Below are 26,841 nucleotides of genomic sequence, written 5' to 3' on the forward strand. Positions count from 1 at the left end.
AAATAGATAACTGATGAGAACGGACTGTATAGCGCAGGGAACTCAACGCTCTGCGGTGATCTAAACGGGAGGGAAATCTAAGGAAGAGGGGATTATATGTATACGTGTGGCTGGTTCACTTTGCTGTACAGCAGAAACTGATGAACATTGTAAAGCAATTATACCCCGATAAAAAAATAAAATAAAATAAAAAACTTCTCAGTGCCTGTCCCTAAAATGTAAAGAGAGAGGGAGAGAGAAATACCTCACCTAGGAACTTTTCAGAGCAAAATTCAGTTTTTGTTAGACTCTTAAGTTACTTCACATGACATTTTTCAAACTCATTTTATTTGTTCTTATGTTTGGCTGTGCTGGGTATTAGCTGCTGCAAGGGCTTTTCTCTAGGTGTGGTGAGCGGGGGCTACTTCGCAGTTGTGGTGCGTGGGCTTCTCCTTGCGGTGGCTTCTCTCGCTGCGGAGCTCAGGCTCTAGACTCTGGGGCTTCCGTAGTTCCGGCTGCCGGGCTCTAGAGCACACGTTCAATAGTTGTGAGGCACGCACGGGCTTAGCTGCTCCGAGGTATGTGGCATCCTCCCGGATCAAGGACTGAAACTGTGTCTCCTTCATTTGGCAGGCAGCTTCTTTACCGCTGAGCCACCAGAGAAGCCCCTTCACAGGACATGTTAAAGCAATACCAACAAGGAGAGAAACAAGAAAATATTTAAGCTGTAGCAGAACTCTTTAGAGTTTGTTTTGTAGTATTTACTTTTCAAAACTTTGATGATAACAGGAAACTAAACAAAATTCATGATGCTTATGGAAAGGTGGAGGACTTGGAGGAAATAGGAAAGGATTAGCGTAAAGATGTGTCTCATACTGTTTTGTTCTGCTCTTCCTAGCATTTATCAGTATGGACAGGCTTGTTTCCTTTCTAATTCTCTGCCATTTTCAGAAAAGATAAAGTGAAAACCCCAAATGCCCCTTTTAGTATGAGAAATGTGATTCATAATAGCGTCATTATCTCATAATTGAAAATACTGTTGGACTTCTGGGAAAATAAGTGCGTCAGAATTAACTTGTAACTCTGGAGGCCAGTGGGTTGCTATGGCAACCAGAAAAAAATGGTGCCATAATAGCGCTCCCTCAAAGATAGATAACTCACTAAATGATGAGATCTATAAATGCAGGTGTTTGTCATATAAATGCAAATAAGCCCCAAACACATTCACTTATTTCTTCTTTCAAGAAGAAATATTGTCTGGCAATATGTTAGGAAATGCTGAAAAAGACAGACATAGTCTCCCTTATAATGGAGTGTACATTCTTGTGGAGGAGACAGATAATAGAGAGTAAAAGTCAATCCACTAAATAATTCCAACATGTGAAAAGGCCGTATGTATGCTGTGCTCAGTTACTTCAATCATGTCTGATTCTTTTCGACCCCATGGACTGTATAGCCCACCAGGCCCCTCTGTCCATTGGATTCTTTAGGCAAGAATACTGGAGTGGGTTGCCAAGTCCTGCTCCAGGGGATCTTCCCTACCCAGGGATCAAACCCATGTCAGGTGGATTCTTTACCCACTGAGCCATCTGGGAAGCCCTAATAAAACCCTGGGCCTTGATACTAGACGAAGCAGAGAATGGCTGCAAACAGAGCATGCATGTGTCATAAACCTTAATTTTTAAGGTATATGAGCCTTGAAAGTGTTCGTTGCTCTGTCATGTTCAACTCTTTGCAACTCCATGGGCTATAACCCCCCAGGCTCCTCTGTCCATGGGATTTTCCAGGCAAGAATACTGAAGTGGTAAGCCATTTCCTTCTCCAGGGGATCTTCCTGACCCAGGGATCAAATCCAGGTCTCCTGAACTGCAGGCAGATTCTCTACTGTCTGAGCCACCAGAGCTTTAGTAAAGTCAAGAAATAAAGAATGAAGTATTTCAGCCTTTATTAATAAAAATGATTTTTAAAAACACAAGTGCTAACTGATTATTATTATTGCTATTATTTTGGCTTGAAGTCCCCTGAAGTTGGGTGGATTTAATATGAAAATAAGAGTTGTTTGTATATTTAAAATTTTGCATATCAAGCAATATTTCTTTATTCATGATAGCCCAAAACTGGAAGTATCTCTGAAGGTCCTTCAATGGGTGATGTTTGAACAAATTGTGGTGCATATATACTATAAAACACTATTCAGCAATAGAAAGGAAATGAAGTCTTAAAAAGTAACAGGGACTTCCCTGGAAGTCTAGTGGTTAAGACTCTGTGCTTCCAATGCAGGGACCTCAGGTTGGATCCCTGATCGGGAAACTAAAATCCCACAGGCCATGTTGTGCTGCCAAATAAAAGTGTGGGGTCCTTCTGCCACTCCACTCTGTGTGGGTCCCACCTGCTGTTACTAGGCAGCTCCCAACCAAGGGCTCAGAGTTTCTGGTGTCTGGATGAGAACCTTGGATGGGAGAGGCGTGTGTCTGCAAAACACTGGTTGAATAAAATCAAGAGTTTGATTTATTTTTTAAAAAATAACAAAACAACAGCTTTGTTGAGATAAATTAACATGCCATGAGTGAAAGTCTTTCTGTCCTGTCTGACTGTGACCCCCAAGGGCTATAACCAGCCAGGCTCCTCTGTCCACGGAATTCTCCAGGCAAGAACACTGGAGTGGATTGCCATTGCCTTCTCCAGGTGACCTTCTCAACCCAGGGAATGAAGCTGGATCTCCTGCGTTGCAAGCAGATTCTTTACCATCTGAGCCACCAGGGCAGGAATTTCCCAAGCAAGAATACTGGAGTCCATAGTCATTCCCTTCTCCAGGGGATCTTCCCAACCCAGGGATCGAACCCCAGTCTCTCGCATCGCAGGCAGATTCTTTATTGTCTGAGCCACCAGGGAAGCCCTCACATACATAAAGATTGTCTTTTTAAAGTTTACAATTCACTTTTTTATCCTACGGCTGCTGCTGCTGCTAAGTTGCTTCAGTTGTGTTCGATTCTGTGTGACCCCATAGACGGCAGCCCACCAGGCTCCCCCATGCCTGGGATTCTCCAGGCAAGAACACTGGAGTGGATTGCCATTTCCTTCTCCAATACATGGAAGTGAAAAGTGAAAGTGAAGTCGCTCAGTCGTGTCCAACTCTTAGCGACCCCATGGACTGCAGGCTACCAGGCTCCTCCATCCGTGGGATTTTCCAGGCAAGAGTACTGGAGTGGCGTGCCATCGCCACCTTCTGTAAATATCATAGCTTAACAGTAAGTTTCAAAATATGAGACTACTAGATATATTGTTCTTATTTGAAAATGTTCTGGCTATCCTTGACCCTCCGAGTTTCTGAATGAATTTTACAATTAGCTTGTCAATTTCCTCCAAAATAAACCTGGAGTTCCATTAAACTTAAGAATCAATTTGGTGGAACTTCCCTGGTCCAATGGTTAAGATTCCAAGCTCCCAATGCAGGGGCGATGGGTCCTATCTCTAGTTAGGGAACTAAGATCCCACATGCTGCAAACTGAGCGAAAAAAAAAAGAAAAAGAATCAATTTGGGAAGAAATACTAAAGAAATGTTGTATTTTCTACTTCATGAGAGGTAAACATGGACAGAGACTTCAGTTGATTAAAGTCTAATTAATAAGTATCTGTTTACAAAGTTTTATATATTTTATGATGAGAGGTCTTACATATATTTTTCGTATTTATTTCTAGATATTTCCTATTTTTGATGCTATTCTAAAGACATCTTTAAAAAGCTCTTTTTATGTTTGTTGCTGGTATACAGAAATGACTTATTTTTATATATTGAAACTGGAAATTATATCCTCATTAAACTCACTTATGCCATTATTTATTTTTGGCATTTAGATATATACATGATTTAGATAGTCATACAATAAAGGCTAATTCCAAAATATTTTCATCACCCTCCCACAAAGAAAGTCCCTGCATATTACCATCACTATTTCTTTCCTCCTCACTTACCATATGCCCAGCTCTCAAGACCTACGTAACCACTAATCTTTCTGTCTCTATGCATTTACTTATTCTGGATATTTCATACAAATGTAATCACACAGTATGTGCCCTTTTTTATCTTACTTCTTTCACTTATAATGTTTTCAATGTTCATCAAGGCTGTAGCATGAATCAGAACTCTTTTCCTATTTCAGGCCGAATAATATTCTACTGCATTGATATTAACATTTTTAATTCATTTATCAGTGAATGGGCTTTTTTTTTCTACTTTTTGTCAGTTATGAATAATGAGGCTATGAACTTTTGTGTAACAGTTTGGTTTTTTTGGACGTCTGTTTTCAATTCTCTTGGATATACCAAGAAGTGGAATTGCTGAGTCATATGGTAACTCTACGTTTAAGTTTTTGAGAATCAAACTGTTTTCCAAAGACACTGTACTGTTTTACATTCCCACTGGCAGGAAATGGGGGTTTTAGTTTTCCCATATTCTTGCCAACACCTGTTATTTTTCATCTGTTGCTGTTGTATTTTGCTTATGTATGTATGTACATAAAAGATAAAGACGTTGCTCAGTCGTGTTCGACTCTGCGACCCCATGGACTGTAGTCCTCCAGGCTCCTCCATCCATGGGATTCTCCAGGCGAGAACACTGGAGTGGGTTGCCATTTCCTTCTCCAGGGATCTTTTTGACCCAGGGATCAAACCCGGGTCTCCCGCATTGCAGGCAGGCTCTTTATTGTCTGAGCCATCAGGGAATCCCATGTATGTACATATATATTTAACAAATTTCCAGTCTTTTTTTGTTCATATTCACTAGATTTCCAGAACATGTGTCCTTCAAGTTCTCCTTCACTTTTTTATGAGGACTTGTACATTCAAAGACTTAGCTCAGTCTTCAGGGATATAAGAAACTTCCAGGTTGCCTAGGACTTGCCCAGGCCTACACACTTTTGAGCTCTGACTGCAAATTCACCCGCCAGGTTTCCTCACCTAAACACAGCCTGGACTCCAGCTAAATGCAAAGTATCCAACAAAGATCACTATTGTGTCTTACGGTTGTTGGCTCTGCAATCAGTATTTGTCACTGTGATAATAATCATAGTTCTTTTTAAAACATTTTTATATTGGCCTACAGCTGATTAACAAACAATGTTGTGATAGTTTTAGGCAAACAGTGAAAGGACTCAGCCATACATATACATGTATCCATTCTCCCCGAAGCTCCCCTTCCATCCAGGCTGCCATATAATATTGGGCAGAGTTCCATGTGCTATACAGTTGGTCCTTGCTGGTTATCCATTTTAAATATAGCAGTGTGTACATGTCCAACAAAAACTCCCTAACTATCCTTTCCACCCAGCAACCATGAATTCATGCATTAAGTCTGTGAGTCTCTTTCTGTTTTGTAAGTAAGTTCATTTTTAGATTTCTTTTTAGATTCCACATATAAAGAATTTCATTTGATATTTCTCTTTCTCTCTCTGACTAACTCCTCTCAGTAGGACAATCTCTAGGTCCATCCATATTGCTGAAAATGGCATTATTTCATTCTTTTTAATGGCTGAGTAATATTCCATTGAATATACATACCCTGTTCCCCCAAAGAATTGATGCTTTTGAGCTGTGGTGTTGGAGAAGACTCTTGAGAGTCCCTTGGACTGCAAGGAGATCCAACCAGTCCATTCTGAAGGAGATCAGCCCTGGGATTTCTTTGGAGGGAATGATGCTAAAGCTGAAACTCCAGTACTTTGGACACCTCATGCAAAGAGTTGACTCATTGGAAAAGACTCTGATGCTGGGAGGGATTGGGGGCAGGAGGAGAAGGGGACGACAGAGGATGAGATGGCTGGATGGCATCACTGACTCGAAGGATGTGAGTCTGAGTGAACTCCGGGAGTTGGTGATGGACAGGGAGGCCTGGCGTGCTGCAGTCCATGGGGTCGCAAAGAGTCGGACATGACTGAGTGACTGAACTGAACTGAACTGATAGTGTAGTTCTGAACTCTGACGGCCTGAGTTCAACTCTTATCTCCACGGTCACTTTCACCTTTTGTGAAGTGGTGAAGTTACCGAACTCATCTTTGCTCCAATATGCTCATCTTTCTAGGCCCTCACTCTCTTCTCTTCCCATTTTTCAGGGATGCCCTCTGACAGCTACACAGTCACTGCTTGGAAACTGCAATCACGGTGTTGCCTCCTGGAATTTCCTGACCAGGGTGTGACTTTGCTGGGGAGATATGTGGTTAGATCCTCTCTTATGGAGATGCTATTTAAGGTCCTCTTGGAGAAAATCAAAGATTTCTCAACAGGGAGGGAGGAATCTTTGCTCCTTTCTATCCACTGGCACTTCGGTGGGGCCCTTCCTTCCACACTGGCTGGAGCAGGAGCCTTCAGATGGGTGGACGCCCACCCTCACTGGCCCTCGTGGGCTGTGCAACTGTCCCGGCAGGAAGGTGCTGAGACACCAGACCTGTTGGACATGAGTGGCCCACACTGTTTTCTTTTGCTTTGTTTTTGATTATGGCGATCCAAGCCAGTGTGAAGCAGTATGGCATTGTGATTTTGATTTGTTTTTCCCTAACGGCTATTGATGTTTAGCTTCTTTTCTTTGCTTGTTGACCATTTGTATATCTTCTCTGGGGGCTTGCCAGGTGGCTCAGTGGTAAAGAATCTGCCTGCAAAGCAGGAGACTCAGGTTCAATCCCTGGGTCAGGAAGATCCCCTGGAGAAGGAAATGGCAACCCACTCCAGTGTTCTTGCCTGGGAAATCTCATGGACAGAGGAGCTTGGCAGGCTACAGTCCATGGGGTCACAAAAGAGTCAGACACAACTTAGCAACTAAGCAAACAGACAAAACAAAGTGTATCTTTGGAGAAATCACGGTACAAATCCTTTCTCCCTTTCTGATTGGGTTATTTTTATTTTCATTTTTGAATTATGTGAGTTCTGTACATATTCTAGACACAAACCACAAATCATATATATCAGATATATAACTTGCCAATATGCTCTCCTTTCTCATGGGTTGTCTTTTCACTTTACCGATCCCATCATATGAAGCACATGTTTGATTTTGATTAAATCCAATTCATCTATTTTTTCTTTTGTTGTGCCACTGATCTTTTATTTTCCTTTTTGACAAATGCTGTGTATGTCAAGCTGTTTTCACAGAGTGTCCTCTGAAACAGGTCAAATAAAAACAAGTAGTGATGATCGAGCTTTTCTGTGAGCTATCAGACAAGCCAACCAGCGACAGCTCTCTAGAGATGCGCCTTTAGAGAGCTCCAGATCCATTCTGTCCCCTACAGTGGCTGCTAAACTACTGGTTTTCACAGTTACTGTCATTATGAAGCTGTTGACTTCCAGGCCTCCATGGAGCTGGGCAGAGGGGTGTAAACAAAGAGCACTGCCTGCCATTCCTGTTCTACAAGGATCAAGCCATTAGGGACTGTGGTCACACACCAAGTCACCAAGTCACCAATTCACTGTGCCAGGGGAATTTAGGCTGGAGAAAAATTGGAAGCATTTTGTGCTTTGGATACTGGCCCTATTTAAGATGCATATTTAGGGAATAATTTCAGTGAACTCAGATTCTTGCATCTTCGCATACATAGAACTTTAAAAGCATTAAGTTGAGATGTCTGTTCTTCCTGATTAGCAGTAATCTTTTACATTTTGACTACATGGTTTGTTTTTTGTCCCCCAGTGGGGTGGGGGGAATCCTATATATATCCTGGGTCTTCTTGAAGCAGTCTCTCAGAGCTATCTGAGAGGCTATCTTCTGGGCTATAGTCCTCAATAAAATGCCCAAATAAAACTTAACTCACAACTTGTAGGTTGTGAGTTTTTATTCAGTAGATAGTTTTAGCAATCATGAAAGGACTCAGAGTGGACTTTCGTCCTTTGCCTGAACTCTTTGAGGATCTGGAACCAGCAGAGGCCCCTGGTGCCCACATGTCTCTGGGTGAGTTCTGATGAATTTGGGAGATCCTGGGTTTGGGATCTCCTGTTATTAGCTGGTGATCCTAAATTTTATTCTGTGGTGGACAAACTCCTTACTGTGAGGAATAGGTTTTCCTTGAACTTGGTTTCTAGAAGAGGTACCTGGGTTACCCCATTTGAAAAACAGAGAAGATTTTGCTCAATAAAAAGATACAGGGGGCTGAGCTGTGCTGTGCTTAGTCACTCAGTCATGTCCTGACTGTTTGCGACCCCATGGACTGTAGCCCACCAGGCTCCTCTGTCCATGGGACTCTCCAGGCCAGAATACTGTAGTGGATAGCCTTTCCCTTTTCCAGGGGATCTTCCTAACCCAGGGATCGAACCCAGGTCTCCTGCATTGCAGGTGGATTCTTAACTGGCTGAGCCACCAGGGAAGCCCATGAATACTGGAGTGGGTAGCCTATCCCTTGTCCAGAGGATCTTCCCGACCCAGGAATTGAACAGGGCTCAATTGCATTGCAGGAGGATTCTTTCCCAGCTAAGCTATTAGGGAAGCCCACCCCCATTGAGAGACACTGGCAAAACAAAACCCCAAAAAACGAAGACCAAAAAAACCCCCCAAAACAAACAAAGACATTGGATGGTTTTACTCAGTTGAAAGACATTGAGTGGGTTTGGACTGAGTGATTAGGGAGGAGACTAGCCTATCAATTTTCCTTGAATTGGCTATTTGAATAGAGTTTGCTGGAATAAATCACAAAGTATCACACGAGAGCTTTCAGCTCTGAATAACAAAAGGAACATCTCCACCTGGCCAGCAACGGCTTTCTCAAGCAACTGAGAAACGTACAGGAGTGGTGGAGGCAGTCCCATAGGCAAAGCCCTCATTTAATTTAAAAACTTCTTGTCCCAGGCCCATATCTAAGAGCTGGCCATCGGTGTTCCGAGTACCCGCAACAGTTTTAGACCCTACGAGTGAGAAACCCAGACACGTAAAAGAGCTGAGATGACTCTAGGGTGACACCTAGCGGAGCTAAGTTCATAAACAGCACGTTGGTCCAGCACCCAGTCATCACCATCAGCACTTACTGACATCTTGACAAACCAACCCCAGGACGGGAAACAAAGCCGTCAGAACAGAAGAAAAAAGAGCAACAGATTGCCAGCCTCTAACAACACCCCAGCCAAGGTCATGTGCTATGTATAAAGAATTTATACTTGCAAATACTTAATTGGGAAAATCATATTAAAAGAGATTTCAACCTAAAATTACCAAATTGAGGCTCTTTTGACATTTCAAAATTAATTTTTTTGTGTATGCAAAGCTAGAGCAAGATGGCAATGAGATCAGATAGGATGAATGGAATGCTTATTCTGCTCGGTATTCAGAGGCTTTTAAAAGAGGAAACGATAAAGTAATTTCTTTGCAGGAAACAAGCAAAACATGGATGGAAACGATACTGGAGTTTTAAGAAGTCACTAGCGTTAACCCAGGCTCTCCCTCTGCCCCTGTCTCATACCCTCTTTTATCTGAATCGCCTGACCCAGACACTGTCCCTTTCTCTCTTCTGCCACCTCTGCCAACTGCTGTTTCCTCTCCCCTAGTGAAGGAGGACATAAAATTGGAATTATGGTGAATAACCTATATTTTGATAAAAAATGTTTTGTACAAATGAAGTAATTACAGTCCCATTTGAGGAAATACTTCTTACAACCCGGGAACCGTCCTTAGTACTTATGTGTACAACCTTGACATGAGCAGAACTTAGAGCTTCGGTTAAGGAATGTCCTGGCCTGAGTTGAGACCCATTGGGATTTGCTAAGGAATCTGAGTTACCCAGATTAATTATCAATGATTACAATTAATACAGTTCTCAGTTCAGAAAGTAAGACAGAGGAATAGAGAAAGCAGAATGGACACACCCCTTAACAGATTCTGAGCTGCATAGTCTAGAGGCTTGAATTGAATGCAAGAAATTAGGCCACAAAATGACTCAGATTTGTCCCACAGCTCTTTTCCAAGACTGTAGATAGGACAAAGATTCAGCAGTATAAACAAAAACCAGATGAATAAATTCTGGATTATTAGGAGGGGTTCAAGAAAACGTTTAAACAATATTCTGGCATGACATCTGAATCATTTTCTCATCACGAAAAAGATCCTTTGCTTAATTCTGCTCTTTCAGAAGGCATAGATGAGAAATTGGCTATTCTAATTAAGAGACACAATTTAGGGACTTCCCCTGGTGCTCCAGTGTCTAAGACATCATTCTGCCAATGCAGGGGGCCTGGGTTCGACCCCTGGTCAGGGAACTAGGTCCCACGTGTGGCAACTAAGAGTTCACATTGTATGACCAAAGATTCCTCATGCCACAGTGAAGAAAACGAAGACTCACTGCACCCAATAAATAAAATAAATACAAATAAATAGTTTTTTAAAAGACATGATTTAAGTTTGTCTGCATTACATATTGGAGAAGGCGATGGCACCCCACTCCAGTACTCTTGCCTGGAAAATCCCACGGGCTGAGGAGCCTGGTGGGCTGCAGTCCATGGGGTCTCGAAGAGTCGGACACGACTGAGCGACTTCACTTTCACTTTTCACTTCCATGCATTGGAGAAGGAAATGGCAACCCACTCCAGTGTTCTTGCCTGGAGAATCCCAGGGACGGGGGAGCCTGGTGGGCTGCCGTCTATGGGGTCGCACAGAGTCGGACACGACTGAAGCGACTTAGCAGCAGCAGCAGCATAACATATAAGCACCCTTATCACACTGGCCATCCAAATTTCCGAAACCATTAAAAAGTCGAGGGACTTCCCTGATGGTCTAGTGGTTAAGAATCTGCCTGCCTAGTCCGGGGAGATCCCACATGCTTCAGAGCAACTACTGAGCCTGTGGTCCACAGCAAGAGAAGCCGCGGCAATGAAAAGCCCACGTATTGCACACAAGAGCAGCCCCTGCTCGCTGCAACCAGAGAAGGCCCGCGCACAGCAATGAAGACCCACTGCAGTCAAAAACAAATACAAATTTATTTTAAAAAAAGAGAGAGAGAGAAATCCAACTCTTAATATAAGGATTATAAACTTTCAATCATCCCAATTAAAAAGTCAAGGTCAGTCACTGGTTAACAAACCCCTGTTCAACCCATGGCTGACAAAGGAATATAGAACTTGCTTTTACTGTGGAAAATCTGGTCACAAGAGAAGGAGTTGCAAAAAAATTTGGAAAGATTTCAGGGGAAAACAGAACTTCTAACTAGAATTTCAAGCTAAACACAAATGAAAGGCTGCTCCTGGGGAACGCTGGTAGTCTTTCCTCTTCTTTTCTCTAAAACTCTGGGGTAAATAGAAGCGAAAATACAAGGGGAAACAATTAAAGCCCTCATAGACAGAGGGTCCACCTTTTCAGTTTTAAACGCTACCAAAATCAAAGGCTCCCTCAAAGAAATATTTCAGTGCACACAGTAGGGGTTTCTAATGCACCTATTCAGGCTCTTGGGCTTCCCAGGTGGCACGGGGTAAGGAATCCGCCTGCCAGTGCAGGAGACCCAAGAAACGCAGGTTCAATCCCCGGGTCGGAAAGAGCCCCTGGAGTAGGAATTGGCACCTGCTCCAGTATTCTTGCCTGGAAAATTCCATGGAAAATTCAGGCTACAGTCGATGGGGTCACAAAGAGTCAGACACGAATGAGCACAGCGCACACACATTAAGACTTTTCAATCATCCCCTTTAGAATTTTACTTAGGAGAATTTAAAGGAAGGCACTGCTTTCTTGGAGTAGAAACTGCCACTATTCACCTGGTAGGTAGAGTTTACCAGAAACTTATGAAGCCCATATTGCTTTTACTCCTAAGGGGGCAATATTTTTAGCGCTGAAGGATCAGTAAGATTTTCTTCATCATATAATGTTTGTGACCCGTAATGAAGGTGATGCAGAACAAGAAAAACTGCTGGGCTCAGTACCTGAAGGATTACAGGCAATGAATCTTACTGACATTGGAAAAATACATCCCACATTACCCATTAAATTACTATAGACCTTGGGGACTTGCCTGGTGGTCCAGTGGCTAAGACCAGTGGTCCGCATTCCCAACGCAGGGGGTCTACCCGATCCCTGGTTGGGAGCTAGATCCCACACGCCATAACTAAGAGTTTGAATGCCACGTTAAAGATCCCACATGCCGAACAAAGATCCAAGATCCTGTGTGTCGCAACTAAGTCCCAGCACAAACAAATAAATAAATATATAATATAATACAATTTTTAAAAAAATTACCATAGACCAGAATAAGCCTCTGCCCAATACTGGTCTGTACCCACTGAGGCAGGAGGCCAGAGAAGGATTAAGATCTTTGATATCAGCTAACATCAAGGAGCTTCCCTGGTGGCTCAGTTGGTAAAGGGACTGCCTGCAATACGGGAGACCTGGGTTCGATCTCTGGGTTTGGGAAGACCCCCGGGAGAAGGAAATGGCAACCTACTCCAGCGTTCTTGCTTGGAGAATTCCATGGACAGAGGAGCCTGGTGGGCTACAGCCCACGGGGTCATAAAGAATCGGACACGACTGAGTGACTACATTAAGGAAGGGCTTATTGTGCCTTGTGCCAGCCCTCGCAGCACTCCCATCTTCACCGTTAAAACACTTAATGGCAAAGGTTGGCGATTGGTGTAGGATTTGAGCTCTACCAACACTATTATTATTCTGTGCTATTCTGCAGTGCCAAAGCTCCATACTTTACTGTCCTGTGTTCCTGAAGATAGTGACTTCTTTTTTGGCATAGATCTCTGAAGTGCATTCGTTAGTATTCCTGCACATCCTGATGACCCCTATCTTTCTGCCTTCACTTGGGACTTGTGATGCCACAGGGCTATCTTGAAAGCCCCACTTAACTTTCCCAAATATTAAAAGCAGACTTAGATGATCGGGTTCTTCCACATACATCATTTCTGATACAATATGTAGATGATTTGTACCTTGTGTTTACTTCAGAAGCTAACGTCAAAGGGACTTTTAATTGCTCTAGATGGAGTGAAAGGCATTTTGGTATTGTTCCCTACTTTAAAGACAAAAAGGCAATAAAGGGGCTTTCAAGGCCTTGAAGAAATTGGATTCCAAATTTTTCCTTAGTGGTTCAACCATTATATGGCTTGCTTAAACAAGACCAACCCGAATCTCTCTACTGTGAAATAGAACATTCTGAAACCATGGAGAACTTCAAAGCCTCCTGGCAAATGTCTCAGCCCTGGGGCATCCAAATTATGATTTTTTTCTTTTGTTCTTTTGGCTGTGTGGCTTGTGGGATCTTAGTTCCCTGATCAGAACCCTGGTCCTGGGCACTGGAAGTGCTGAGTCCTAACCACTGGACCACCAGGGAATTTCCTACCTCTTTTTCTTTTTAGGAAAAAAAATGAAGAAAAGTGAAAATGAAAGCGTTAGTCACTCAGCCAATGTCTGACTCTTTGCAACCCTGTGGACTGCAGCCCGCCAGACTGCTCTGTCCATGGGATTCTCCAGGCAAGAATACTGGAGTGGGTAGCCATGCCCTACTCCAAGGGATCTTTCTGACCCAGAGATTGAACCTGGGTCTCCTGTGTTGTAGCAGATTCTTTACTGTCTGAGCCAACAGGGAAGCCCCATTTTTTAGACATGAAAACAATGATGTTGCATCAACGTGGCTGGGTATTAACCCAGCAACCCAGCAGTTAGTACCCACCAATAGGATATTACAGCCAACAGCTAGACTAGGTATCTAAGGGCCTTTCTTCTTGTCTCCAGGTTGTCACAGCAACATCTGAGCTGTGTCAGTCCTCAGAAGAAACAGTTATGAGTCACCCATCTCACTGTCTTTGTTCAGAAGCTTTGTTAAACTCTCAGCACACACAACATTATTCAGCAAGCTCATTAACTTCTCATGAAATCGTTTTGCTCTCATTGAATCTAACTTCTTCACAGGTATAACAAACTTAATCCAGTCACCTTGCTCCCAGAAAAATCAGAGGTCAAGAATGAAAAACATGGTTAACTGACAATCTTTTATTGCCTGGGATTGATCTTCAAGAAAGCCCAGTAACTAGTCCTGATTTTATATTTTTTACTGATGGGTCCTGCCTGAGAGGACCTCATGGAAAGTACCAGGCTGACCTTGTCACTGTTTCTCCTGAATCTATCCTTGACAATGCTCCCTTGCCTAATATCTTTGCTACCCAACAGGCTGAGTTAACAGCACTAACAAGAGCCTGCCAGTGGGCAAAAGGAAAATCTGGTAATATTTGCACACATAGCTGTGACCCATTTGGGGTGGCACGTGATTGTGCCAAGCTTCTGAAACAAAAAGGATCTTTGACATCCTCAGGGCCGCCTATTAAAATTGGGAAACAAGTTGAGAATTATTAGCTGCAAATCTGCGTCTGAGCACACTTGCTATCATTAAGGTATTGGATCATTCAAAGGCTGACATTGCAGAAGAAAAAGGAAACTAGCCGATCATGCTGCCAAGAGAGTGGCTTTACAAAACAAAACAACCAACTAACAACTGTTTTTCACGTTCAGCCTCAAGGTAACTTTACTGACATAAAGTTTCATGGCATGGCACCAGAAAGACACCTGGTCACAAAAAGGAGGAAGGTTCAGCTCCAGCAAAGAGTGTTGGTCAAACCCAAATGGAAGGCCTATCCATCCATCTGAAGCTCAGTCTATTGAAGTTAACTCACTGGAACCCAGATAAAGTCATCTTATAGGGTAAACAGTATTTTTGGAAGCTTTATTTTACAATAGTCCAAATGGTCTATTTAAGATCTACCATTTGTCCAAAATAAAACCCGAGGAAGTCATTACACAGTTCTTAAGGAAATTTTCTGTTGCCTGCAAGTCCCTTTGAAATTTGGCAGGTTGATTTTATACAAATGTTTCCCTAAGGTTATCAGTATGTTCTTGCTTTGATGTGCATGTTCTGACACTTGCGGCAGAAGGGCCACAAGCACAGTCAGTAGGGAAACTGATTTTAGAAAGAGTGAGTCCTATTTGGGGAACCCCCTCAGAACTGTAGCTATAGAAGAACTCACTTTACCTGACAATTTGTTAAAGAAATCTGTAAGATTTGGCTGATTATGTAGCACTTCTGTTACACTTATTGCCACCAATCTTCTGTGTTTACACAGAATAGTTAAAGAACAAATGGGACCATTTAAACCCAACTGGGGACTTCCCTGGTGGTCCAATGGTTAAGAATCTGCCGCCAACGCAGGGGATGCGGGTTCAGTCCCTAGTCTGGGAAGATCCCACAGGCCCCAGAGCAACCAAGCCCACGCACACGACCGCTGAAGCCTGTGCCTAGAGCCAGTGCTCTGCAACGGGCGAAGTCTCAGCGAGGAGAAGCCGCACACCGCAACTAGAGAGCAGCCCCTGCTCTCCGCGACTGGAGAAAGCCCAAGAGCAGCAACAAAGACCCAGGAAAAACAAAAATCAATTAATTAAAAAAATCCCCAATTGCTTGGGACTTCCCTGGCAGTCGAGTGGTTGAGATCTCACCTGCCAGTGCAGGGGCTGCTGACTGGAGCCCTGGTTGAGGGCTAAGATCCCACATGCCCTGAGGCCAAAACACCCGAAACCTAAGAAGCGATATTGTAACAAATTCAATAAAGACTTTTACAATGGCCCACATTAGAAAAATCTTTAAAAAAAAAACCAACCCAATAGACTAAGATTACAAAACCTATATGCGGGTCAGGAAGCATCAGTTAGAACTGGACATGGAACAACAGACTGGTTCCAAATAGGAAAAGGAGTACGTCAAGGCTGTATATTGTCACTCTGCTTATTTAACTTCTATGCAGAGGACTTCATGAGAAATGCTGGGCTGGATGAAGCACAAGCTGGAATCCAGATTGCCGGGAGAAATATCAATCACCTCAGATATGCAGATGACACCACCCTTATGGCAGAAAGTGAAGAGGAACTCAAAAGCCTCTTGATCTTGATGAAAGTGAAAGTGGAGAGTGAAAAAGTTGGCTTAAAGCTCAACATTCAGAAAACTAAGATCATGGCATCTGGTCCTATCACTTCATGGCAAATAGATGGGGAAACAGTGGAAACAGTGTCAGACTTTATTTTGGGGGGCTCCAAAATCACTGCAGATGGTGACTGCAGCCATGAAATTAAAAGACGCTTACTCCTTGGAAGGAAAGTTATGACCAACCTAGATAACATATTGAAAAGCAGAAACATTACTTTGCCAACAAAGGTCCGTCTAGTCAAGGCTATGGTTTTTTCCAGTGGTCATGTATGGATGTGAGAGTTGGACTGTGAAGAAAGCTGAGCACCGAACAATTGATGCTTTTGAACTGTGGTGTTGGAGAAGACTCTTGAGAGTCCCTTGGACCGCAAGGAGATCCAATCAGTCCATTCTAAAGGAGATCAGTCATGGGTGTTCATTGGAAGGACTGATGCTAAAGCTGAAACTCCAGTACTTTGGCCACCTCATGCAAAGAGTTGACTCATTGGAAAAGACTCTGATGCTGGGAGGGATTGGGGTCAGGAGGAAAAGGGGACAACAGAGGATGAGATGGCTGGATGGTATCACCAACTCAATGGATGTGTGTTTGAGTGAACTCCGGGAGTTTGTGATGGACAGGGAGGCCTGGCGTGCTGCGATTCATGGGGTCACAAAGAGTCAGACACGACTGAGACACGAAACTGAACTGAACTGAACTGAACGAATGCTTATTCCTTACCCTGGCCTAGGCCCTTCCACTGGTCCTCAGCTTCAGATCCACTTCTTTTGGCAAATATCATTTATCTCCTTTTGAGATAATCATGGGGAGACCTATGAGACTGGATGAAGGATTGTATGAACCCATATTGAAAGGGGATATGTTATATTATTGCGAGAATCTAATTAAATTATTAGCAGGACATTCTAACCTGGTTTCTGAAGCTTATCACAGTAATTTATCTTTAAATGGAGATCTGATACCCTATGACCTGCAACCAGGAGACTCGGTTCAATCCCCGGTCTTGGAGGATCCCACATGCTGCAGAACCTCTGAGCCCGTGTGCCACAACTATTGAGATTGTGCTCCGGAGCCGGGGAGCCACAGCTACTGAGCCCATGCACCAAAACCACGGAAGCGGGCACGCCCTAGAGCCCGTGCTCCACAAGACACGCTCACTCACTGCATCTGGAGCATAGCCTCCACTCCCTGCAGCTAGAGAAAAGCCATGCAGCAACAGAGACCCAGCACAGACAAAAACAAATACATAAAATTCTTTTTCAAACGACATTCGAAAAGCAAGAAAGACACCCATGCCAGGACAAGATGAGGGCATCAGAAATAGACAGTTATCCCAAGACGCCAAACCTGACCTATTTGATTATTTATAATATTTTCTTGATTTCTTGGACTTTTGAGCATGAAGCAATTGTTTTTCTGTTGTGGGCACAGTCCGATGCAAATTTTAGAAATCAATCCAGTTGATGGGTTTCTTGTCAATTATCTATGTTCAATATTTCTGGTTTACTTTGGTGAGTTTCTTCTCTCCAAGGCTCTGATTGGATGGACTTTAGAAAATTTATTTTAGAACAAAGAAGTTATAGCTATGTCTGGGTCACTGTTGATATTACTAAGATGGGACCCCTCACTGGGCCAATCAATCATACTTGCTATGACCCTGGTCAGAAATAAGAATTTTCCTTTAAAGCTACTCAAGCTCCATCAGAACAATGAGCTAAATTTCACTGAAAAAATATAACTTATCAATTATTAGGAAGACCTATCTCTCAGTTATGGGAAGGATTTATATGGCTAACACCAGACTGTGGTCATTTAAGGGCCTCCCATGTTGGGAACAATTAAATCAAACTACAGATTATCAGCATAATAATGACTAGAAAATAGGTAGGGTGCCTTAAGAAAATGACCATATATCATTTCCTTTAAAGACAGCAATTGGTATGACACAAATTGGATCAGGTGACTAGGAATATATCGAGTAGGACCCAACGGAACTCAGTGGTTTTGCAGGACCAATCTATGGCTCTGACTTCCACCAGGATGGACAGGAAGGGGTATTCCAGAATTCCCTTATGTCAAGGTCATGTATGTGCCAATTTAGATGTGACTATGGAGAAGGCAATGGCACCCCACTACAGTACCCCTGCCTGGAAAATCCTATGGATGGAGGAGCCTGGTAGGCTGCAGTCCATGGGGTCGCTAGGAGTCGGACACGACTCAGCTACTTCACTTTCACTTTTCACTTTTCACTTTTATGCATTGGAGAAGGAAACGGCAACCCACTCCAGTGTTCTTGCCTGGAGAATCCCAGGGACGGGGGAGCCTGGTGGGCTGTCGTCTATGGGGTCGCACAGAGTCAGACACGACTGAAGCGACTTAGCAGCAGCAGCATGGCAAATTTACTTTTAATACGAGCCTGATGGACCAAGAGATCTGTATTACAACCATTTAGCAGCTATTTTCGTGACTTCACTAGGATCAGAATATGTAATTGCCTACATGGAAGCCTTAAGAGAATGCACCCTGAAGTCCTTACATGACAGTAAACAGGCACTAAGCCTACTGAATTCTGAGTTTGCTATGATGAAAAAACTGATATTACAAAACTGCGTGGCTCTCAATATTCTCGGCACCTGTTATGATTCAAACTGAATGCTGCATTTTCACACAGAAAAATCAGCATTTGTCTATGTATATAACATTTAATGACCCAGGTGAAAAATCATATTTCTGCCTTAAGTGATCCTCTTCCTAGTCTTGGTGATCTTTTAAGGAGCTGATTTAGTTCTTGAAGCTCAAGGTATAAATTCCTATGTAAGACTCTATTCATGTTACTAGCTATATTACTTTGCCCTGCTTCATTCTGTACTCCAAGGCCAAATTTGCCTGTTATTCCAGGTATTTCTTGACTTCCTACTTTTGCATTCCAGTCCCCTATAATGAAAAAGACATATTTTTTGGGTGTTAGGTCTAGAAGGTCTTGTAGGCAGGGCAAAAGCTAATAGAGTTTTGCCAAGAGAACGCATTGGTCATAGCAAACACCCCCTTCCAACAACACAAGAGAAGCCTCTGAGAGACATGGACATCACCAGATGGTTAATACCAAAATCAGATTGATGATATTCTTTGTAGCCAAAGATGGAGAAGCTCTATACCATCAGCAAAAACAAGACCAGGAGCTGACTGTGGCTTAGATCACAAACTCCTTATTGCCAAATTCAGACTTAAATTGAAGAAAGTAGGGAAAACCACTAGCCCATTCAGGTATGACCTAAATCAAATCCTTTACAATTATACAGTGGAAGTGAGAAATAGATTCAATGTATTAGGTCTGATAGACAGAGTGCCTGAAGAACTATGGATGGAAGTTCGTGACATTGTACAGGAGGCAGGGATCAAGACCATCCCCAGGGAAAAGAAATGCAAAAAGGCAAAATGATTGTCTGAGGAGGCTTTACAAATAGCTATGAAAAGCAGAGAAGGGAAAGGCAAAAGAGAAAAGGAAAGACATACCCATCTGAATGCAGAGTTCCAAAGAAGAGCAAGGAGAGATAAGAAAGCCTTCCTCAGCGATCAATGCAAAGAAATAGAGGAAAATAATAGAATGGGAAAGACCAGAGATCTCTTGAAGAAAATTAGAGATACCAAAGGAACATTTCATGCAAAGATAGGCATAATAAAGGACAGAAATGGTATGGACCTCACAGAAGCAGAAGATATTAAGAAGAGGTGGCAAGAATACACAGAAGAATTATACAGAAAAGATCTTCACGACCCAGATAATCACGATGGTATGATCACTCATCTAGAGCCAGACATCCTGGAATGAGAAGTCAAGTGGGCCTCACTATGAACAAAACTAGTGGAGGAAACGAATCGCCAGTCCAGGTTCGATGCATGATGCAGGATGCCCAGGGCTGGTGCACTGGGATGACCCAGAGGGATGGTATGGGGAGAGAGATGGGAGGGGGGTTCAGGATGGGGAACCCCTGTACACCTGTGGTGGATTCATGTTGATGTATGGCAAAACCAATACAATATTGTAAAGTAATTAGCCTCCAATTAAAATAAATAAATTAAAAAAAAAAAAAAAAACTAGTGGAGGTGATGGAATTCCAGTTGAGCTATTTAAAATCCTAAAAGATGATGCTGTTAAAGTGTCAATATGCCAGCAAATTTGGAAAACTCAGCAGTGGCCACAGGACTGGAAAAGGTCAGCTTTCATTCCAATCCTAAAGAAAGGCAATGCCAAAGAATGCTCAAACTACCACACAATTGCACTCATCTCACACACTGGTAAAGTAATGCTCAAAATTCTCCAAGCCAGGCTTCAAAAGTACATGAACCATGAACTTCCAGATGTTCAAGCTGGATTTAGAAAAGTCAGAGGAACCAGAGATCAAATTGCAAACATCCGCTGGATCATTGAAAAAGAAAGAGAAAAACATCTACTTCTGTCTTATTGACTATGCCAAAGCCTTTGACTGTGTGATTACAACAAACTGTGGAAATTCTTCAAGAGATGGGAATAACAGACCACCTGTCCTGCCTCTTGAGAAATCTGTATGCAGTTCAGGAAGCAATAGTTAGAACTGGTCATGGAAAAATAGACTGGTTCCAAACAGGGAAAGGAGTACGTCAAGGCTGTATATTGTCACGTGCTTATTTAACTTATATGCAGAGTACATCATGAGAAATGCTTGGCTGGATGAAGCACAAGCTGGAATCAAAATTGCTGGGAGAAACATCAATAACTTCAGATATGCAGATGACACCACCCTTATGGGAGTAAACAAAGAAGAACTAAAGAGCCTCTTGATGAAAGTGAGAGTGAAAAAGTTGGCTTAAAGCTCAACATTCAGAAAACTAAGATCATGGCATCTGGTCCCATCACTTCATGGGAAACAGATGGGGAAACAGTGGAAATAGCGACAGACTTTAATTTGGGGGGTGGGGCTCTAAAATCACTGCAGATGGTGACTATAGCCATGAAATTAAAAGACACTTGCTCCATGGAAGGAAAGTTATGACCAACCTGGACAGCATATTAAAAAGCAGATACGTTACTTTGCCAACAAAGGTCTGCTAGTCAAACCTATGGTTTTTCCAGTAGTCATGTATAGATGTGAGAGTTGGATTATAAAGAAAGCTGAGTGCCAAAGAATTGATGCTTTTGAACTGTGGTGTTGGAGAAGACTCTTGAGAGTCCCTTGGACTGCAAGGAGATCCAACCAGTCCATCCTAAAGAAGATCAGTCCTGAATATTTGTCAGAAGGACTGATGCTGAAGCCGAAACTCCAATACTTTGGCCACCTGATGTGAAAAACTGACTCATTGGAAAAGACTCTGATGCTGGGAAAGATTGAAGGCGGGAGGAGAAGGGGATGATAGAGGATGAGATGGTTGGATGGCATCACCAACTCAATGGACATGAGTTTGAGTAAACTCTGGGAGTTGGTGATAGACAAGGAGGCCTGGCGTGGTGCAGTCCATGGGGTTACAAAGAGTCGGACATGACTGAGCAACTGAACTGAACTGAACTGATATCACTTATATCCTGCCTATATTATAAGATTGCTGTCTCTTGCAGTACTCAATGTGTCACCAGGCCTCTGACAAAATGAATGATGGTTGATTGAGGCCATTTTGGCAACTGATGGCAATTTTGAGGCAATTGCTTACTCATTTAACTATATGGAATAATTGTAATAGTGCAAGTGCAGATATGGAGGAAACAAGGGAAATCATTTCTGGGATCATAAGAGACTAGCAACACAGATGATCCAGAGGATTTTAGGTAACCAATAAGGTCTAATCCAAAAACAGCACACTGAGTGCCCTTACAATGAAATCTTCTTGTGATCTAGGAACGAGAGTTCCTAGTGCTATGGGACAAATGGATCATCAAATTCCTCCCAAATTTTGGTCTAATTTATAACCAACAGGGAGCACTGTAAACAAACAAAGAACTGCTTCCAGTTCTACAAGGATCAAGCCATTAGCTACTACAGTCGCCCACTGACCATGCACTCTGACAGGAGTTCAAGGTAGAAAAGAACACGGAGCATTACTGTGCTTTGGAGACTGGCCCTGGATAGTTAAGATGCATATCTAAGGACTAACTCCAAGGAACCCAGATTCTTGTATATTCCCATACCTGGAAAATCACTAAAATCATTAACTCGAGATATGATTTTTTTCTGATTATCAGTAATCTTTTGATATGCAGCTACATTTTTTTTTTCCCAGAAAAAAATCTCATATATATACTGGCTCCTCCCCAGTCTCTTTGGAGCAGTTCCTCAGAGCTATCTGAAACACTGCCTCCCAGGCTAGAGTCCTTAGTAAGACCCCTAATTCATAACTTTGAAGTTGCGCGTTTTTGTTCAGTTGACAGAGGGATGGGTGGAGGGCATGGTAAGAAAATCACAAGGCTCACTGTTCTTACCAATATTCAACTGTTTTTCTTGAACAAACACTTCTTGGAATGTTGCAAGCCTTTAATTTCCAGAGTTCTAGTAAGTTTATTTTGAGAGTTTTTGTTGTGTTCTCATTGCTTTTATGGAGAAACAGATTTTGGGGTCGGGTGGGATTGCTGCTAAACCGTTTGGAATGCAACCCGCTCCAGTATTCTTGCCTGGAAAATTCCATGGACAGAGGAGCCTGGCGGGCTACAGTCCATGGGGTCACAAAGAGTCGGATATGACTGAGTGACTGAGCACACACACACACACACACACACTCCCTGAAATGAATCACTGACACACAAGATAACTTGGATAAATCTCAAGAGAATTATGCTGAGTGAAAAAAAATGACCTCAAAAGGTTACATATCATATGATTTCATTTATGTACCATTCTTTAAGTTAAAAAATTAGACAGATGGATTACAGACTCTGGGTGGAAAAGGTCAGAGAAATGAGGAGAGAAAAAGTTGTGGTTATAAAAGCATAGTACAAGGAATATTTGCAATAAAACAGTTTTGTATCTTAATTGCACTTGTAGTCTAATTTCACGAATTAAATAGACACACACACATGCATGCATATAAAAGTAGTGTTAGCTGAAAACTGGGTTCACCTCTTGGTAGGTGTCAAGTCAAAAGACATAACCAAGCACACAAAGATCAGGAGGCGTGAAAGCCAGCAGGACCCTGCGGGGCTCCTGGGCATAAAGCTTTTCTCTGTCCTTGTTTCTTGTTTGTAGGAAATAGGTTTCAGACTCAATAACCTTCCCTGAGTTCCAAAGGGTAGATTCATATAGTTGCCAATCAGAGAAGAGAGGGGATGTAGAGACCAGGGAGGAGCAGTCCAGAAACAGCAGCGTGGCCCTGGGACAGGGCCCTCTGCCTCAAGGGATACGCACGGCAATATCTTTGAGCTCTTCTGCAGAACTAAAGCCCCCGATAAATGAAGATGTTAACTACTTGATGAAGCATTCTTCATTCCAGAGAGAACGTTACAGTTTAAGAACCTTGAGAACCACAGAAGCTCATCAGGAGACCACCTGAGGCCCGATTCAAGGACTGCAGGCCCTGCACACACTCTGATCCTTTATCAGCAACCTCCCCCTCACCCGGAACCATTGCTATAAAACTCTCCACTAAATCCTCCTGGATTGGGATACACAGTCTTGAGAGCATGTGTCCCCTTTGCCTGGCAAAGCAGTAAAGATATTCTACTTCACCCAAAACTCTGTCTCTGAGATTTGATTCGGCACCAGTGCACAGAGGTCAAGCTTTTGGCATCAGAAGGAAGAATTTACTATTTGCAGCAAGTAAGGAGAACACTCAACAGAAGGTTGGGGGATTTTTAAGCTAAGTGAAAGTGAAAGCAAAGTCGCTCAGTCGTGTCCTACTCTTTGCGACCCCGTGGACTGTAGCCTACCAGGCTCCTCCGTCTATGGGATTTTCCAGGCAAGAGTACTGGAGTGGGTTGCCATTGCCTTCTCCAGAGGATCTTCCCAACCCAGGGATCGAACCCAGGTCTTCCGCTTTGTAGGCAGACGCTTTACCATTTGAGCCATATGGAAGAGTTTAAGCTAAGGGTACATGCATATTCATGAAGGGGCTTGGGCAGTCAACAGAATAGAGTATTTACTTGATTGAAGTTTAGTTGAGGGTCAGAAAAGACAGACATCATCACCCTTAGGTTCCAGTTATCTGGTGGTTGAGTGCTTTAGGCTGATCTTTACCATTGAAATAGAACTGGGAGTGTTCACTACAGATACATTATTTTAGCTATTGTTACTTCTTTTGCCTCTGCATTCTTTCCTCCCCTTAAGATCATTAATTACTAAGACCTGTTCAAAGTCAAGCCAGGTTTGGATCACAAGATGGCTTAAGCCAAAAACAACCTCTAATCTGTCAAGAAAGCCATGCCTGATTCTCTTTCTCCAGGGAACTCCCGCCCTTAGGCTAAAAGTGATAATATATGAATGTCAATGATTTGTATCAATGTCAGTTTCTTGGTTGTGAAACAGTGCGCCTCAGATTGGGACTTGAACCCAAGCGCTGGGATTTGAAGCCAACCAATACCTTAATTGGGAATGAACCCACAGTCTTTTAATTAGAATCACTCACCTAGCAGTCTTCCCAGTGATAAAGAACCCACCTGCCAATGCAGGAGACATAAGAGATGCAGGTTCTATCCCTGGGTCAGGAAGATCCCTGGAGAGGGAAATGGCAACCCGCTCCAGTATTCTTGCCTGGAGAATCCCATGGACAGAGGAGCCTGGGGGGCTACAGTCCATGGGGTCACAAAGAGTCGGACACGCCTGAGGCTACTTAGCACACATGGATCTAGTGCCGACTTACTGAGGCTCAGGTTCCTCGTATCTCAGCGCAGAATGAATTCAACGCGAGGCAAAGTGACAGGCAAGTAGCAGCTTCATTAAGATAAGATATTTGTGAGACCGAGAGATGCAAGCAAGCAGGCAAGAGAGCTCTCCCCCAAGAATTAAGTGGGCTACAATTGTATAATCAAAGGAAAGTGGGGGAGGAGGGAAAGACTTTTCTTTGAGTAGAAATCAGGCTTACTAGCCCCTCCTTCATATCAGGTAGGAGAGTGTCTGACCCTATGAGGTCAAACTAGGATTAAAATGAAAAAATTAAATTAAATTAAAAGTGTGCTCAGTTGTGTCCGACTCTTTGCGACCCCATGGACTGTAGCCTACCAGGCTCCTCTGTCCATGGGATTTTCCATTACCACGGTGCTTATTCAAATCAGTAGAACAGTAGTAACCCTTTTCTTTCACCTAGCAACCTGGGGCATATCTCATGCTTTTATTTATGGCTTCATAGTTAAGCAAGTATATGAGGAAAATACATTCTTAGAGGAATTTAGAGAAATTACATATTTAGAGGAATTCTGTTTTAGAGATATTAGTATGAGTTCATCAAAAAGATGCTAACAGTTACCTCAGTTATACCTTAAAAAAAGGCTATGGATTAGTGAATTCCCTAGCAGTCCAGTAGTTAGAATTCCGTGTTTTCATTGCCAAGGGCATGGGTTTGACCTCTGGTTAAGGAACTAAGATTCCACTGGCCACAAGGCAAAGAAAAAAAGAAAAGGAAATGCAGTATTATTGACTATAGTCACTATAATGCACGTTAGATTTCCCAGAATTTATTCACCTTCTAGTTGCAACTTTGTACCCTTTAAGAACATCTGCTGCTGCTAAGTCGCTTCAGTCGTGTCCGACTCTGTGCGACCCCAGAGACGGCAGCCCACCAGGCTCCCCCGTCCCTGGGACTCTCCAGGCAAGAACACTGGAGTGGGTTGCCATTTCCTTCTCCAATGCATGAAAGTGAAAAGTGAAAGTGAACTCGCTCAGTCGTGTCCGACTCTTAGCAACCCCATGGACTGCAGCCCGCGAGGCTCCTCCATCCATGGGATTTTCCAGGCAAGAGTGCTAATTCCCCCATTTTCCATCCACTGGCAGCCACCATTCTATTCTATACCAGTTTGCCTTTTTTAGATTCAACATTTAAGTGATGAGTGATACCATACTATATATGATAGGCTCTGTCTGGCTTATCTCACTTAGCATAATGCCCTCAAGGTCCATCCATCTTGTCACAAACAGCGGGATTTCCTTCCCTCCCATGGCTGAATAATATTCCATTGTATAGATATGTATCAATCACATCTTCCTTACCCATTTCTTCACTGAAGGACACTTGGGTTGTTTCCATATGTTGGCTATTGTGAATAATGCTATATAATAAACACAGGATTGTACATACACTTTCAATATCCTATTTTCATTTCCTTTGGATATACACCAAAAAGTGGAATTGCTGGATCATATGGTAGCTCTATTTTAATTTTTTTTTTTTTTTTTTTGAGGACCATCCATACTGTTTCCCATAGTCTGGAACCAATGTATATTCCCACCAGCAGGGTACAAGGGCTCTCTTTTCCCCACATCCTTGCCAACACTTGTTATATCTTGGCTTCTTGATAATGGCCATTCTGACAGATGTGAAGTGATATCTTATTGTGGTTCTGATTTGCACTTCCCTGGTAATTAGCATCTTTTCTTGTATCTGTTGGCCATTTGCATGTCTTCTTTAGAAAAATATTGATTCAGGTCCTCTGCTTACTTTTAAATCAGGTTGTGTCTTGTTATCGAGTTGTACAAGTTCTTGATATATTTTATATATTAACCCTTTATCCAGTATATGGCTTGCAAACATTTTCTCCCACTCTGTAGATTGTCTTTTCATGTTGTTGCTTTTTTTGCTGTATAATTTGATTTCTTTTTTCTTTTGCGCTTTTGGTTTCATATTCAAATATATCATTGTCAAGACCAATGTCAAGGAAATTGTTCCCAACGCTTTATTCTAGGAGTTTTACAGTATCAGGTCTTATGGTTAACTCTTTAATCCATTTAATTTTTGTGAGTGTTGTATGCACATTTCCTGATTTCAAACAAGTGA

The 26,841-nt window shown here is 42.6% G+C and overlaps 1 long non-coding RNA gene across 1 annotated transcript; it reads right to left on the minus strand.

Moving 5' to 3' along the window:
• Positions 1 to 310: 310 nt before the first annotated feature.
• Positions 311 to 24,977, minus strand: LOC147361368 (uncharacterized). Its single transcript, XR_015137796.1, has 2 exons — positions 24,481 to 24,977; positions 311 to 647 (listed from the first exon to the last, which is right to left on the minus strand). It is a non-coding gene; the product is annotated as an uncharacterized LOC147361368 (long non-coding RNA).
• Between the last annotated feature and the right edge of the window lie 1,864 nt (positions 24,978 to 26,841).

This window comes from Bos grunniens, chromosome 12, assembly GCF_055505025.1.
Source record: "Bos grunniens cultivar Pamir isolate PY7600 chromosome 12, Bosgru_T2T1.0, whole genome shotgun sequence".
NCBI lineage: Eukaryota > Metazoa > Chordata > Mammalia > Artiodactyla > Bovidae > Bos > Bos grunniens.